Source organism: Rattus norvegicus, chromosome 8 (genome assembly GCF_036323735.1).
Source record: "Rattus norvegicus strain BN/NHsdMcwi chromosome 8, GRCr8, whole genome shotgun sequence".
Lineage (NCBI taxonomy): Eukaryota > Metazoa > Chordata > Mammalia > Rodentia > Muridae > Rattus > Rattus norvegicus.
In genome coordinates this window covers 102,603,359-102,614,484 of record NC_086026.1, presented here as the reverse complement: position 1 = coordinate 102,614,484, position 11,126 = coordinate 102,603,359, and the positions used below count along the sequence as shown (strand labels likewise).

General features: G+C 38.8%; 1 pseudogene; it reads left to right on the top strand.

Moving 5' to 3' along the window:
* The first annotated feature begins 1,761 nt into the window (after nucleotides 1–1,761).
* Nucleotides 1,762–6,318, top strand: Rps24-ps5 (ribosomal protein S24, pseudogene 5; annotated as a pseudogene).
* Nucleotides 6,319–11,126: the final 4,808 nt, after the last annotated feature.

Sequence of the window (11,126 nt, the reverse complement as noted above, 5' to 3'; positions counted from 1 at the left end):
CTGTTGGTCAGGAAGGACTGTTGGTTTCACCTACTGAACTGCCAAAAGAATTAAAATTAAGAGAACAATTATTGAAATGTTCCTATTGATTTTTGACAAGTGAGTTAGTTAAATCTTTAAGGTACTATTTATGGGACCTACAAGTTATGTCTCTTTTATGTAAAATTATTAGTACTCAACGGGAGATAACTTAGATGAAATGCCCAACAGTGGGGAGAGGGAACTTGTAGAGTCCACCGCCAGTAGAATGACAGGGCATCAAGTAGGGGGTTGAGGTTGCCATTCCACAGTCAAATACTCTGACTCAGAATTGTTCCTATCTAAAAGAACCTCACAGACATAAATAGAGAAGAGACTGAGGGAAAGAAGGTCCAGTGACTGGCCCAACTTGGGATGTATCTCAAGGGGAGGCTCCAAGGCCTGACACTATTCTTGATGCCTGGTGCGCTTAGAGACAGAAGCCTATCATGGCTGCCCTCTGAGAGGCCCAACAAGCAGCTTACTGAGATAGCAGCAGACACATCCAACCAATAGACTGAAGTCGGGGACCCCTGTGGTCATATTAGGGAAAGGCTGGAAGAAGTTGTAGAGGAGGGTGACCCCATAGGAAGATCCCATAGGAAGAACAACAATATCAACCAACCAGAACCCCAGAGCTCCCAGAGACTAAACCACCAACCATAGAGTACACATGGAAGGACCCATGGCTGCAGCTGCATATGCAGCAGAGGATGGTCTTATCTGGCATCAGTGGGAGGAGAAGCCCTTGGTCCTATAAAGGTTTGATGCTTAGGAGAATGATAGGATGATGAGGTGGGAATGGGTAGGTGAGGGCATGGGGAGGGGAGAAGGGATTGGGGTTTTGCTGAGGAAAAGGGGATAACATTTGAAATGTAAATAAGCAAAATATCTAATTTTTAAAAAAGGAAGATCAGAAGTCTCAAGTAACCTGGACTTCAGAGATCTCTCAGACACTGAACCATGAACCAGGCAGCATACACTAGCCAGTACAAGGCCCATGACACATATACAGCAGAGGACTGCCTGCTCTGGCCTCAATGAAGGAAGATGCACCTAACGTTCAAGGTACTCTAGGCCCCAAGGAACAGGGAGGTCTGGAGGGGTGGAGTGGGGTGGGATGGAAGGCTGGGACATTCTCTTGGAGATAGGGGGTGGGTTGGGCTGAGGAACTATCAGAGGAGAGACCATGAGGGGGATAACAAGTGGACTGTAAAAAATATTAAAGATAATTTCTAAAAATAGACTATATGGCATGACAAATACAGAGGTGAATGCAAGCAGCAAACCATTGAACTGAGAACAGGGTCCCCATTAGAGGAGTTAGAGAAAGAACTTAAGGAGCTGAAGGGGCTTGCAACCCCATAAGAACAACAATGCCAACCAACCAGAACTCCCAGGGACTAAACCAAAGCCCAAACAGTACAAATGGACAACCCATGGCTCCAGCTGCATATGTAACAGAGGATGGCCTTGCTGTACAACAATGGGAGGAGAAGTCCTTGGTCCTGCCAAGGCTGGAAGCCCCCTGTAGGGGAATGTCAGGGCAAAGAGGTTGGAAGGGGGGTGTTTGGGGATGGGGAACACCCCTATAAAAAGGGGAGGGGAATAAGATATGGGGGCTTATGGACAGGAAACCTGGAAAGGGAATAACATTTGAAATGTAACTTTAAAATATCCAATAAAAAATAGACTATATTGTTAAGTCTCTACAGCTCCAGTACCATAACCATCACGAATGACATGATAACCATCTGGACAAGGAAGTTCATGACAAACCATCTACTTCAGAGAAAACAGATGGCATTGATGTCCGTCATCTTGGTAAGGCCACAGTACCAAAGACAGAAATTTGGAAAAAGATGGCCAAAATGTACAAAACCAGACTTACAAGACATGGCCTTTATGAGAAGAAGAAAAAGACCTCCCACAAACAGTGAAAGGAAGGCAAGAATAGAGTGAAGGTCAAGAGGACTGCAAAGGTCAGTGTTGGTGCTGGCAAAAGTGAGTGTATATTAGAGGCAAAAGTGAGTATATTAGAAACAGCCAAAGGAGTAGATCTGAGGTGACTTGATGACCTGTGGTGTGCAGATTTCTGAGAGGACAAATAAACTAAAAAGCTTCTCAAAAAAATAGTTCTTAAATATTATTTGGAAAAGCGTTCTGCACTAAAGTTGACTATATTTTAACCAGGTTAATTTGCTACTTACTTCAAATAAAATAGTTGTAATGAAAAAAATATTTATTTCCCTCTGGAAAATATTTTACATCTTTTATTTGAATTAAAGATACAAAGAAAAACCATCAAATATAAACATCTATACTACTGTACAAATATTTTAAAAGGTTAGTGAAAGAAAAAAAGAAGTCCAATTAAATTACATCAAGGTATAGTCTTTGCCTTAAACTTTAATTATCAGGAGGATTTTATAAACAATTCTCAACCATAGATGCCTGAGAGAAAGGATAATGCATGAATAAAATTTATGTACTTTAAGAAAAAACCATACTTACCTTTAACACTTTTGAGAAAGTAAATGATCATATGATTAATATACACTTGAATTTTATAATCCAGAAAGAACCATGAAATAAATCATTTTTATTTCTTTTGAAATTTATTTATCTTAGTTCAAAAATATATGAGTGCTGCCTAATATATTATAAATACATCTTTAGTTTTGTAATATGTATGTTTATAAGATAAAATATAACTTATTAATGTTTTATTAAACATTTTATAATAATTTTTTCACTGGATATTTTTCCATTGGATCGAATGGTCTTTTCCACTGGAAGTTACACTAAATGGAAGAATTAAACTTAAACTTGTACCACCAAGGAATTATGTAACAATAGAAATGTTCATACTTATGTATAAACATCATGCAGAGGATTTATAATTTAAACATGCTCACGTGGATGTTCCCTCTTGGCTTGGACATCTCCCTCCCCAGATTGTATAAATTAGCAAGCCTTGGGATTATGTGGGAACCTAACCACAGGCCACAAAATTCACTGTGGCAAACAACAGTTGGTGGTACACAAAGAGGGGAGTCTTCTAAAAAGCAGATGTCACCCGAATGCTGACCTTGGTTTGACATGTCTAGCCTCCCACACAGTAACAGTGTCAACCAGCACAGTGGAAATGAGAGCAATTGAATCCAAGTGCTCTCAACATCCCTATCAGCTCAGTCAATCAGATTTCAGGATGAGAGAACCAGAAAAGAAATGCCCCAGTGGTATCTCTCTACTCTCTCTCTCTCTCTTCTCTCTCTCTCTCTCTCTCTCTCTCTCTCTCTCTCTCTCTCTCTCTCTCTCTCTCTACCTATCTACAGTTTAGTACTGGTTTGATTTTGTTTGAAACATCCTTTACACTTTTATGTTTTTATTTCTTTTCTGTAACCTTCTTCTACCTGTTTTTTATTTATATGTTTCTTCATGATGATGCATATCATATAGTCAGAAAGGTGCTTAATACGTAGAGAAAATTCTGGCAGTTTAAATGCTTTAGTGGTGAATTATAAAGACAGTTTCCCCTTCTATCCTGCTTATTCATTTTTATATTTCTAGAGATGTAAAAACAATGAAATGTGTGATTGTTATTTTTAAAGTACATTTTAGCTCCTCAGAAATTCACAAATAATTAGGAGTGAATAAGACCCTGTCTTGCCTGGCTGACTGCTGATGCCTGCTTATCTAGGCACTTTCAGTCATCCCGAGGCTGAAAAGTCACAGATAGGCTGTCTGCTGGGTGACTAAACATACTGACAAAACAGGAGGAACTTCCAAGCTCCAGGGTATACATTAGATAACGCTTTGTGTCCTGAGGAAAAAAATAGCTGGAGAATTAGTGGAGGGGAACAATGCTAGACACCGAGAAGATTGTACTTTCCTGAAGAACTCGGCAAAGGATTTAGGGACAGAAAAATGTTATTCTGAGCCTTCAGGACCCTTACTGTGACATAAGGATGACTGTTGTTCAGGGATATCTTGGATACTGATTTGATATTTTGGGCTAATCAACACTACTGTTATTTCTTTGCTGATACCCTTCTAGGTGAGTCAGCAAGGAATTGTTTCAGGATGGCTATTGCATTCTCGTACATACTATCTTCTTAACAAGATTTCCCCTTTTCCCCCCTTGGTACAGAATGTGTTTTCCCTTCCAATCAGGCCAAATTGGAGATTTCTCAAAAAAATGTCATGTCCATTTCTGGAATAAGTGTATTTAGAAACTATGCTGTGGTGATTTCCTCATGGCTTCTGGGGGTGTGGTGGTCATTGATTACTTCTAGCCGTTCAGTTCACATGGACGAAGTAGCCTGTGGATACTTTTAACCTATGCTCACATGTTCATCTCTTTCTGTATCTGATCGTCTAATTCCCACTGGGCTGATGAGAGTTCATACTGATGTCTATGACTAATGCTGGCACATGTTTAAATCTTTCTTCCTTTGTTGTTTTATATTTAAACTCCATTCATACACTGCTACTAAAGGAAATAAATATTAAAAACCATGTATGCAGTATTCAAGTACACTCACATATAAATAAATAGCATAAATATTTAATGTAATATGTAATAAAATGTTTATACTTTATATTAATTTAACAAATGTAAATTAATATAAATATAAAATATATTTTAAACCACTCTCTCATAGAATTCCAAATCATACCAAGATTTTTATCCTACTGCATTGGAAAATTCCAAATCTCCAAGGAAAATGGAAAGTGGATAAAAAGCAAAAAAAGAGTTAAGTTAAAATATTAAACATTTAAAGAAAGAGCCAGCATTCTACCTGGACCCCGTATTAGAACAGGGTTTGGGAACTTTACAATGACTTCATACACCGTTTTGTGCCCTCCTAAACTCAAGGTGAGATTATAATTGTTTTTCACTATATTGAGAAGACATACTCTAAGGGATAATTACATCATGAGATCATTGTTCTTGTGAATGAATGGGGTCAATTGTGGCAGGAGTAAGGCACAAGTGAGGGCAGTTTTAGGAGGGGATGCTTTCCCTGACTGTCCATGTCTTAATCATGCTTACTTTTCCCTCAGCAGGGTTGAGACACAGCATGACAGCATTCACTAGACACTGGCAACGAATTCTGAGAGTTATCAATGGGAGAACTGCACCCCTATAATTTATATTTAAAGGAAATGGATGGAACTAGAAAATATTGCACTGAGTGAGGTATCCAGATGCAGAAAGACAAACACTGCGTGTTCTCTCTTACCTGTGGGTCTTAGCTCTGAATCTTTGTATGTGATTAAAACCTGGAGTCACTGCAGAAGCCAAGAAAGTGAAAAGAGAAAAGGGATGGAGAGAAGGGGATTTAGAGAGATTGGGATAGTAGAACACAAGTGATATAAATGGAAATAGAAGAAAAATTACAAGTTTCATTCGGGGGTGGCTAAGGAAGGCAATATTGAAGGGAAGGGAAGCAGAGAGGAGGGTAAAGAACACTAAGCTGATGGAAAAACACCCAGGAAAGCATTAGGTTTACTTAAAGGCACATAAACAGTATATGCAATGTATGTGTGCACAGTTATAAATAATTTAGGTAAAGCTACACTACTAAGAGTTATAGTGTTCACCCTAAGGGCTGTAAACTTAGCAAAAACCCCAGTACCAAGCTCACAGAATCCCAATCCCAGAGAGACTCGCAAAATATACAAGCTATTGGCATTGCTTTGGCTGTCTCTCAGAAGTTGAAGATAAAATCATGTTACTAAAGACAACACACACTGGGCACAGGTGGTGGATGATTTGAGACTGTAATGATCTGTCATTCTCTCTTCTCCCTGGAAACCAGCTCCCATAGAATACTAAGATGCTGTGCTAGCTGCCATGTGAGAAGAGAAATCAAGTCTCTCCTAGTTGCATCCTAAAAGCCACAGTAATGATCAGCAGGGCTACATTAGTGGTACCTATATATTGGAGGTAACAAATAGCTGTTCAAATGGACTGAAGGCTGGCTCAAGACGAAAGACCAGATATCATAAACAAAGTCCATTACCTGTGCCTGATGAGGTCAAGACCCAAGTGGAGGAACATGAGGAAACCCACTACTGCATTTTCCTGAATCAGTATGATTTCCTGTTACATTCTAAATTCTTACATTGTATCCACAGATAGGTGTAGCTTTCATCACTCATCAAAGAAATGGAGTCATGATGGAGACAATGACAGAAATCAACAGCTGGTCAAATGGAGACAACAGCTCCCTGCAGAGTGGCCATTTGCAGATGATTTATCCACAACCAAACACCTACAGCAAAGGCTAAAGGGACATCAGGAAGAAAGAGTGGAAAGATGATAAGACCTAGAGGACCAGAATGTTTGTGTGAGATTGTGTTTTCTACACACGACATAGTTGCTTCCATAAAACCTTAGCAATGTGTTACCCTAAGCAAGACCTGCACAATGATACCGGTTGACGTGTCACCTTGGATAGAGGAAATCTCACAAAACCACACTCTAGAGAAAAAGAGCTACAGATGTCTGCTGAGAGAGGGCAATTAAGTCTTTTCTAGGAATGACCTTTTCTGATGGGTTATTTGGTTCAAAAAGGTCATCCTTTAAACCATAAATATGATCAATATTAAATGTATTCAACAAGTTCTGTTTATGTGTATTTTATAAAAGTTTTAAAGTGTCATGAAGTTTAAATAGGAGATATAAGAAGGGTGGAAGGAGTGTAAAGTAGAAATGATATAAATATAATATTCATTTATGAAATCCTAAAAGTTAAACTTAAATTCATATTAAAATTCAATTTAAAATTTCTATGTTTGCTATGAATTAGTCAGGCTCAAGTATTCTGTCATACCAGCAAAATATGGATTTTGTCAATTTTGGTAAATACATATTCAACATCAACTAGACTTTAAGAGAAATGAAGATATAGTAATGGAGAAAGAATGCTAAATGAGAAATATAAAGATGTTTTGGTAAAACTATATATATATATATATGTATATGTATATAACTGAGTTAAATGCTTATATATCACATCATAACTAACTAAATGAAATTAGAACATTAAGTTTAAATATTTCTAAGCATCATCAATGCCTTCCAAACCCTTTAAAGTGTTGACAGGTACTCGAATTGCTTATGTTAGCTGACATTAGCATAAGTAAATTGCTTCTCTTCAAGAATTCACCTTGAAGGCGTTTTTTGAATTTTAATTCCCTGTCCTCTAGTAATCAAATCATACTTAATTGAAAAAATCAGAGGAAACCTATAGGTTACTCCTGAGTATTCAGCATGCTCTTGTATTTCTGAGTAGGAAATAATTTTCAGTATGTAGTCAATTAACATGACATTGTATGAAATTCAACTATATGCCAAAATAGAAGGTTACCTGGTATAATAATTGGTATTTTCCTGTGTTTTACTTATTTTTTGACTTTACTGACTTAATCTGGAATTTCTGGTGGAGCACCTAAAAACACCCTCTGATGAGAACCAAGCTATTTGTCACATCCACAGGGATCTTACTGAGTACCAGAAGCAAGTACACTTCGCCTTGTGATAGCAAAACTCCTTGTTTCGTCTTGGAGAATGTCTTCCAATTACACCCTAATATTTGCTATCTGAATGACATCCCTTGGCTTTGTTTTTAGGAAATAATAAGCAATATTAACGGGAAAAGGGACAAACACTTTAGCTACTCATTTCCTCTCTGCCTCATATTGACTGATCAAATATAAGCGATTGTAGAAAAAGCAGAAATCTTCAAGAGTAGTTAGTACTCTTTCAACATAAGTATTCAGTTATTGTTTTAATTTTCAAGGTGTCTTGCAATTGTAACTAGCTACAGTTTTGTTTCTTGGTTTTTGAGGTACTGAGGTATGTGAAGTTTTCTTTTTTTTTTCTTTTCTTTTCAGAGAATTGAAGACCGTAGGTATAGAAGGCATTACAAATCTCTCTTCAAAATAAAGTGAATAGAATGTCTTTTGAATTCCAGTGTAGTGTTCTTCTAGGTTATTAATATGTTTTGTACATCATTAACGCAGCCAAACATCTGCTATGCAGCACTCTCCCCTCTCATCAGCATCAGACTTATCGCTTTGAGGGTTGAGCATCTGCCATACCTGTGGAAATACCAAGTTTCCCAAAATGTTGATTTCTGCTTAAAATCTGCCTTCTTTAATGACAACAAATGTGGGCATCAGCTATTACATTCATGTTCCAGAATATATCTGCTAAATACCCAAGTCTGAATAATAAACTGACTCTTGGATACTCCTTCAAGTCAAAATAGTGTTTCATGTTCAACTCAAGTGACCCCACAGCCATCCTTGTGCCATACTGAAGTGTACAGAGATGCTTCCTAAGCTCGCAGACATGCTGGCAACATAGTGCAGTGAAGAGAGGTGCCTGCTGTCTCATGCAAAGCTGACTAAAAACACGCTTCGGGTGGAAGGCTCATAAAGTTATTACTTCCTCCTTGGTTTGGGAGTCTCTGGGAGCTTTCCAGGGTCCAGGTTTATTGACAAAGTTGGTCTTCCTATGGGGTTGCCATTCCCTTCAGTTCCTTCAATCCTTCCCTTAACTCTTCCATAGGGGTACCCCACCTCAGTACAATGATTGGCTGTAAGTATTTGCATCTGTCTCAGTCAGCTGCAGGTAGAGCCTTTTAGAGGACAGCAATCCTAGGTTCCTGTGTGAAAGCACAACATAGCATCAGTAATAGTGTCAAGGTTTGGTGCCAGCCCATGGAACGGATTACAAGTCGGACTGGTCACTGGTCAGCCATTCCTTCAGTCTCTGCCCCATTTTTGTCATTGCATTTCTTTTAGCCAGTAACAATTCTGGGTCAAAAGTTTGAAGGTGGATTGGTATCCCCATCCCTCCACCGGAGGCACTGTCTAACTATTCGAGGTGGTCTCTTCAGGTTCCATCTCAACATTGGTGGGTATTTTGCCTGAGGTCACCCAAATTGCACATCCCAGGTCTCTGGGACTTTCTAGAGGTTTCACTCACCTCACCCATTCCTAGCAGCTGCATATTTCCGTTCATCCACTTGGTCCTCTGGGGTTCTCTCCTGTCTCCCCCCATATCTGATGCTGTCCTTTTCCTTCCTCCTCCCCCAGGAGCTCCCAGAGACTGACCCACCAACTAAAAGCATACACTGGTGTCAGGCCCTGGCACATATGTAGCAGAGGACTGCCTTGTCTGGCCTCAGTGGGAGAGGATGCACCTAATCCTAATCCTATAGAAACTTGATTAATTCCCCAGAGAAGGAGTATGCAGGGTGGCGAATACCCTCTCAGAAGCTAAGGGGAAGGGATATGGGGTGAAAAGCTCAGAGGGTGGAGCCATCGGGAGGGTAAAAACACAGCAATTAATAATCATCTTTGGAATACTATTTTTCCTAAACAACCTTCATCATGTCATCATTGATCATTGCACTAGTTTCATTTTTATAGAATGGTCATTTTTAATAATTTTCCAAAAAGGAAAGCAAAAGAAGAAGATAGGAAAGTAAGGGAGAAAGAAGATATTAATAGGGTTGGGGAAAGGGAGGCAGAAGGAAGGGAGGATTCTCTGATTCGTGAGGACCTCATCGTCAATGTCTTTCCTCTAATTTGTTCCTTTAGTTTCATCCTTTGGTTCTTTCCTTCAAAATTGAATTTAAACTATTTATACAAATGTGATTTACATGTTTTATCTTTCATATTAATATGCAAATAGCTGTAACTGCAGGATGCCTTTCCTTAAATATTACAAACCACTGACCCTTTCTCATTAAGTATGTTCTCATTTGTACATGACATCATGCGCTGCAGCTCTTCCTTTCATCTGATAGGTGGCCCTTCCTCCACCTTTGCTTCCTCCTGCTTCCAAACTTCAGAGAACCCTGGCTTCTCTGCAAAATTAGCAACACTTTATCTCTTTGACACGATTTTTACTTTATCATTTATTCATCTAAATTATAAGAAAAAATCAAAAGCAATTAGAAAGCCTTTAAGGTAATTAGAGCAGTTGACTATTAATTACCTTAATTGTGCAACTTATGAACTTTGAGGCAGTACCTGCTTGGATTTGAAACTAAATGGGGGAGGTTTATTAATTTTAATGCTTCTGCACCTAATTCCCGAGAACTCCCACAAACACTGTTCTTCAGCTATTTATTAAGGTAAGTGTAGGTGAAAAACAGAAATTTCTCCTCTTTCATAATACCTCCAGTCTTTGTCAGTCAGTACTCGATATTATTTTTGCAAAGGACACAACTTTTAGCTCAGGTTATTATTCCTCTAAAATTATATCATAGTTGTAATATGAAAGAACATTTTCCTCCCACATTACCTGTAAATATAAAGAAGCCAAAAGAAAAATCAGGTAGGATGTCACCAGTTTCAAGTGTTGTGTAGAATCTAAAGATTATATCATTAAGAATTTACCAGTTGGGTGACAGCTGAAGAAAACTGATGTTCCTATATTAAAGTAGCTTATTTTTTTAATCTAAGCCTATACCTATCTGTCCATAGGTGTAGAATACTTGGCATCTTATCAGGGCTCACTGTCCACTGCTACAGCCTGACCCATGTAAAAACATCAGAGACTGACAGACCCCATCTTTATAATTGGTACCTTGATTCATACTCACCTAGGCCCCCTGTGGCAACCTTACATTACACAGCGCCTGGAGACCAAAGGACACTGTCACTGCCATTTTCTTGACTGCACTTCACCTTCATGGGTACACTGGAATGATCACATGCACTCCCTGTCCCACAGAAATTTACAGACGTTCACACTAGCAGACTCTTACCTATTAGTGCCTATATAATCCTCCCAGCCCCTCCTGAAGCCTTTGTGAGACTAGGTGGCGCCACCAACATAGATTGTAGCTTAGTGGCTTAGTGTCCATATAGTAGCTAAGTCAACACAAATGATACAAGAAAAGTCTAGGATGGACCACTAGGGGAAAATATTTTACCGTAAAATTTATCCCAAAAAATGACCTGGCCAATGCACAAATAACTTTGTACTGTAAGAATCATGAGGGAACGTGGTGTGGCAGGGATAGGCAACTCTCTTTAGAAGGACAATAACCACCTCACAACAAATCATGAGGAAG